Below are 6,756 nucleotides of genomic sequence, written 5' to 3'. Positions count from 1 at the left end.
AGATCCCTGTGGGAGAGACGCTGGACAGAGCTGGAGAGAGGTCAGTGGGGAAGTACAGTGCTGGTCACCTGCAGAGAGACACCGCAGGTCCAGCACAGGTAGATGGTCTGGGCACTTTATTCCTCTAGACGTTCATGCAGTGATGGCTCCAGTGGTGACCAATCTCACAGCCGTGACAGAATTCGTCCTCCTGGGGTTCCCCACCCAGGGGACCATGGGCTTCCTGCACCCGCTGCTCTTCTCCCTGGTCTACCTGGGCGCCCTGCTGGGGAACGGGCTCATCGTCCTCATCACCACCCTGGACCGGCACCTCCACACCCCCATGTACTTCTTCCTGAGGGGTCTGTCCTTCTCGGACCTCTGCCTCATCTCAGCCACAGTCCCCAAGTCCATCGCCAACTCTCTGAGGCACAGCAGCTCCATCTCCTTCCTGGGCTGTGTCCTTCAGGTCTTCATGATGATTCTTGCAGCAGGTGCAGAGCTTTACCTGCTCACGGTGATGAGCCTTGACCGCTATGCTGCCATCTGCCACCCCCTGCACTATGAGGTCCTCATGAGCAGGGAAAGGTGTGTGCAGCTGACAGCTGTGTCCTTTGGGTGGGGGTCTCTATGCAGTGATGCTCACAGCTGGAACCTTCTCCTTGTCCTACTGTGGGTCCAACGTGGCCCACCAGTTCTTCTGTGACGTCCCCCAGTTATTGGCTATTTCCTGCTCAGGAAATTTAATGAACAAATTTGTCCCCATTCTCATTAGTGTGGTTTTGGGTATCTGTTGTTTTAATTTCATCATCATTTCCTACGTCCACATCTTCTCTGCTGTCAGGAAGATCCCATCCACAGAAGGGAAGGCCAAGGCCTACTCCACCTGCCTTCCCCACCTGCTGGTTGTGGTGCTGTTTCTCTCCACTGCATGATTTGCTTATCTGAAGCCGACCTCAGGGACCCCGTCCATGTCTGACCTGGTCTTTTCTATGTTCTACACGGTGGTGCCCCCCACCTTTAATCCCGTCATCTACAGTCTGAGGAACCAAGCCATGAAGTTGGCTGTGGGGAGACTGATGAAGGGGAGACTCACCAAAATGTGAAAACTCTACTTCTTCTTTACAATAATAGTTACCTTGTACAGCTCTATTTCCAATATTTCTTAATATTTTAATTTGAATATTTGTTTTCCAAGGCTTGAAGATTTGCAGTACTTTCTAAACAATAATAGTGCGAGGGAGATGCAGCTTTTCCATACTCTCTTCAACCCACAAGTGCACCGTCTCCTCCCAAAGCAGCATGATTCATCAGAATCGTGCTGTTTTCACCAAGGATGTGTCCACTTTGGCGCCTCGTCATGGAGTCCAGCCCATGGCTCACTCTCGGGCTTCCCCCTCGGTGTTTTGCATTCTGTGCGTTTGGGACAATGCACGTGACAGACACTCGTCATCATCACTGCACCCAGCCCGCCTCACCAGTCCCCGACCATCTGCACCCTGCCGCTGTCACCCTCTCGCCCTGCAGACCGCCGATCTTCTCCCTGTCGCCATCGTTCAGGTCTTTCCAGAACGCCATGGAGTCGGACAGGTCCAACTTTTCAGTTTGACTTCCTCTGCTTAGCCGAGTTCAGCTCAGCTTCCTCCACTTCCTTCTCAGGCAGGAGCTCCCTCCGCTCTCTCCGGGTGACGGCCGTCGTCTGCGCGCCTGGCCACCGTTCATCCATTCTGAGGTGTGACTCGCTTCCTTCCACATGTTGGCAAGAAGAATGAAGTTACCGTACACACTTGTGAAGCTCTGTGTGAGTGCAGAAGTTTCTCCCGCCTTTGGGTTAACGCAGGGTAAGTGAACGCTTGACGGCGAGGTGAGAGACGCTTCAGTTTCCTCAGACCCCCATTAAACTGTCTTATAACTGAGTGTCCAGTGGGCTTCTTCCCACAGGGGACATGCGAGAGGCCCTGATGTTCCTTTCATCATTAGTGTGTGGGGTTCGGTTTCTGGGCAGGAGTGTGGGGGCATCTCAAATGCCCTCTGCGGCTCTTGGTGATGGACGAGGAGAAACGACTTTCAGCAGCCTGCTTGGCCGATGCCTGCTCTGCGGAGCGTGTAGTGAGCTTGCCGGCCCCTCTGGTGGAACCGTCTCTGTTTTTTTTTTTTTCTTTTTTTGGGACCCTCGCCAGCGGCCAGGCATTGAACTGGCGCTTCAGAGGCTGCGGGCAACCTCGCAGCCCAGCGCTCAACCGCTGCGCCACCAGGGGAGGCCCAGAACTGTCTCTGTTCTTGTTGAGTCCTACAAGCATTTGCTTATTTTGTATAAAGGTCTTTTGTCAAGTGCATCTTTGGCAGGTATTTTCTCACAGTGTGGCTTTTTCTCCTCTCTTGGTATTTTCCTCAACTCCAGAGCAACATTTTTCCTTTTCATGCTTCATGTCTTTGGAAATGCATCTACAAAGAATCACCACACTCAAGGTTACCTAGACTTCAGGCTGTGTCAAGTGCTGTGTTTATGCCATGGTGTTTTACACAAGGCCAGCGATCCATTTGGAGTTAAACTTTGTATAGGTTCTGGTCAAATCAATGTAATATAAATGAAGGGGACATCATAAAATTAATTTAATAGATTCGGAAGGAGCAATTGACAAGAAAGATCCATTTGATCAGAAAAAAAAATCTTCTAAATAAAATGGGTATAAGAAACAAGTACTAACAATAAATAAATCATAAATGATGATCCAGACCTAACATCACAGTTGGTGGCAAAAACAAAACAAAACAAAACGGAAAGCTCCTCCTTCTGTGGTCAGGAGGGAGACTGAGTGGCCTCTCTCACCAGTGCTGTTCAACCTGGGGCTGCAGGTCCCGGCAGAGGGGTCAGGCAGGGACGAGACATAAAGGGTATCCAGACTGGAGTAAAGTGGCTCCTTTGTGCAGGTGACATGGAGGCAGACATGCACGCCCTAATGACTCAAGCAACAAACTAAAAATAGTAAATAGTGCAAAGTTGCACACTACAAAATCACTATACAAATTTCAGTTGTGTTTCTGTACACAGACAAAAACTACCTGAAAGAGAAATAAAGACAAGCCCATTACAAGGACATTAACAAGAATAAAATACCCAGGATAAGTTTAATCAGTGGGTTAAACACCCACACACTAAGATCTATGACAGCAATGAAGTAAGTTAGAAAGGACAAAGAAATAGGAAAACATACTTTTCTCATGGGTCAGAAAAATTAGCATTTTTAAAAGGTCATTATCCATAAAGCAATGTACAAATTCATATAATGCCTATCAAAATCCCAGTGACTTTCTTCACAGAATTAGAACAAAGAAATCCCTAACATTTGTAGGAAGCACATAAGATCTTGACTAGCAAAGCAATTCAGCAATAAAAGCAAAATGGAGGTTTTATGCTCCTGATTCAAACCATACTACAAAGTGATAGTAATCAACAGAGCACGTTGTTGGGAGGAAACCACACATGGATCAATGTAACAGGCTCCACACATATACACACACAACTCTTGCAGCAATGACTAACAGGGGTCTCTTCAATTAATGGTGCGGGGGATTCTGGACAACCACATGCAAAAGAATGAAACTAGACCATTATCTCACACTATATACAAAAGTTAATAAATGCACTTATTATTTTAATGTAAGATATGAAACAATAAAATACAGGGAAGAAAACATAGACTCTTTGACTGCAGCTTCAGAGATGTCTGTGTGGATTCAAAGCCACCAGCAAAGGAAACAAAAGCAAAACCCAGGATTAGATCAGAGCAAGAATTCCTCTACCAGCAACATCCAAAAGAAAACGTCAACTTACTGAATGGGGGGAGCTCTTTGCAAAGCACCATCCCACCAGGGCTTAATAACCAAGAAATATAAACACTCAAAGAGTCAACAAAAAAAACCAAACAAATCAATGAAAACCAGACACAAGATCTACAGAAACACTTGAACAAAGGCGAAAGCCTTTGCTGGGAGCACGGGCTGAATGGGCTGTGGCCCCGCTCCCCAGGCCAGGCCGCTCCAGGTCCTGCACAACCCACCGTGCACAGGGCTTCTGTTCTTTAGAAATTAATCAAGTTTCGACTTTACCAATGCATTTCCTTTACTGTGTGTTCTGAAAGGGTATTGAAATTATCTTCAGCAGTTGATGGACAATGAGGTTAATCTAAGTTTGTCATCAATGCTACCGCAACATCTGTGTCATGTCGAAATATAAGCAGAACGACTTCGAGCTCACGAGAACCCACCGCATACGCGTGTTAACAGACCCTGGGATGTTCAGCGGGTAACACCATACACGCCGCGGGATTTGGCGGAACCACAGAGGTCACTTACCACCCGTGCTCCAACCTCCCCACAAGGAGAGTGCAAAGACCATGCACATGTGCACACCCACACACCCGCGTGTGCACACACATGTACACGTGCACACCCACGCACACATGCACACCCAGTCACCTTGAATTTAGCTAATGTTGGCACATAAATGTCTTTAATTTTTATGAGCCTGCATCTAACCATATTACACTATTTAAATCCGTAAATAAAAAAGGCCTTTTCCAAGAACTTTCCAACATGAAAAGCCACTCTGATCATGAGATCAAGACCCCAGGAAAAGCCGCCATGCACAGAAGCCCAAAACCTGTCTCGTTTATTAAGGTAAAGCAAAATGCTTAACAATAGTAACTATGCAAGGGGAAATGCAGAGTTACAGGTATCGAGAGTGCAACAGATCTCGTAAATAATATTTAAGTGACTCGAAGACACACGTTTCAGAAGATCCAGGCTCCACCCATTAAACTTCACGTCTGTTGAGATTTCCCTTGTCTGTCCACCTCGCTACCTCCACCCATCGCCCCTGCCTCCACCCCACCGCATCACCCTCCCCCACCGGAGCGCAGTGGGTGACGGTGACTTTCCAGCTCCCTTCGGACGTGGCACATCACGTGGCTTTTAAGGACGGCTTTTAAGGCCTTTAAGGAAACAAAAGCAAAAACCAGGATTATATCAGAGCGAGAGCGTGAAGTCTGCTGGGCCACACCCAGGTCCCCCGTGGCTGGTCAGCCTAGGGTGATGGAGACTCGCTAGGAGTAAACACTGACCTGTCCTCACAGGTGTAAAAACTAACGAAATTGCCTCTGACACACTCAGTGCACTAATTGCTCACTGAATGTGCTACAGGACGCTCCAATTAACACAGTCAAGTAAACACACACTTTCCCTCAGGAGGAAGGTCCCTGAGGGCTGGAATCTGGACCGTGTCCAACCCGCGGACACCAGCTCCAGAGCTCAAATAGCCCAGCCCTGAGGCCCTGCTCTGTCCATGAGGCGGCGCAGGACGGGGTGCAACATCCTGTGAGTGCTCAGGGGCTCCCCACGAGCCCCGACCATGGAGTGAGAGGCCAGGACACCCTCTGTCCTGCCATGGGGACAACCTCAGGACAGAGACTCGTCATGGCAGCTGGCAACGCCCCCCTCAGACTGCAGGTATTCTGTTCGTAAACAGTTTTCAGAATAGAAATCGTTCAGACTTGAACGTTTTTAGATTTCAAGGTTCACTGTAGATTCGAGAAAGCACATCATCCAAAAGAGTCATTTCATAAATCATGAAAACTATTGCTTCTAGAGTTGCACAAGTTCCTCAACGATGCACAGCCGTATCATCCTGGGGTTAAGGTTCAATGACAGAAAATTACTTTTTTTAATTGAAAAATCCAAATATTATGAATTTAATAGCATCATCATATTAGTAGATTTTAATATACGATGCATATGACTTCATAACTAAGATCTGGGCACTCAGCTCAAAGAGTCAGTGCGTATTAAGTATCAAGTAAAATCAAAACAATTGATACAATTAAATTGATATTAAAAAACTCGTAATCAAATAAAAAACACTTATAGTTAAAAATCAGAATGTTAAGCCATTTTGTTCTGAAATATGCAACAGATATGAGACAAGTGGAAATTCAAAAACTTTTTAAAGCAACATGATCCCCACGTCATGGCTCTAACACTAGAGGAGGGCGGCCCGGACGTCTACTACTTTTGGACATGGAATTGGGATTTTTCCCCAACTCATCACTCAAGGATTGTTAGTGATATTAAAATGAAAAAACACAATATTTTAACAATACCTGGAGAGAGATGCATCAAAAATTATTTCACCATTACAAATAGTATTTTAAATCACTCGTAAGATGTCTACATGTGTGACCACCTGGTATTTTCCTTTATATTCTAGTTTTTATTAAATTGCTTGGAATTGTATGTACACTGATGCATAGCCACAAGTTGGCTCCCCACATTCCCCTTAAAAATCCCGCCTCCCCAGGGCCTGCCCCTCCATCACCCCACAGAGGGGGGAGAGGGTGAGATTGGGGGGGAGGAGAGCAGGCAGGGCTGCACCGTGTCCAGGCGTCCCCACTCATGCACGGGCCTGGGGGGAGGAACAAACCCGCACCCGGGGGACCCGGGGCCCTGGGACCGGCAGGGACAGCCACACACACAGACCATCCGGCTCAGCACTGGAGCCGCCTCCTCCCTACAGAGATGTGCCTGAGTCTGAGGGGGACCGAGGGGCGGGAGGGACCCGGGGTGGACGAGCCCATCCTGCAGGAGGGACGTGTGGGGGTAACCCAGGAGGAGACTCTGCGGGAAACATGGTCTCTGGGGCCTCAGATGTGGGGAGTCAGGGGCAGGGAGATGAGGAGATGAGGGGATGGACCAGGAGGCCGCAGGGAGGCCACAGGGGCA

At 47.9% G+C, this 6,756-nt stretch overlaps 1 pseudogene across 1 annotated transcript in view; it reads left to right on the top strand.

Moving 5' to 3' along the window:
• Positions 1-214: 214 nt before the first annotated feature.
• Positions 215-6,756, top strand: part of LOC311176885 (olfactory receptor 14A16-like) — a 30,301-nt pseudogene continuing 23,759 nt past the window's right edge. Inside the window, exon 1 of the transcript in view lies at positions 215-986. The product of the transcript in view is annotated as an olfactory receptor 14A16-like (transcript). The remainder of the gene's footprint in view (positions 987-6,756) is intronic.

This window comes from Talpa europaea, assembly GCF_964194135.1.
Source record: "Talpa europaea genome assembly, chromosome: 9".
NCBI classification, from domain to species: Eukaryota; Metazoa; Chordata; class Mammalia; order Eulipotyphla; family Talpidae; genus Talpa; species Talpa europaea.
This window is presented reverse-complemented; position numbering and strand designations above follow the sequence as displayed.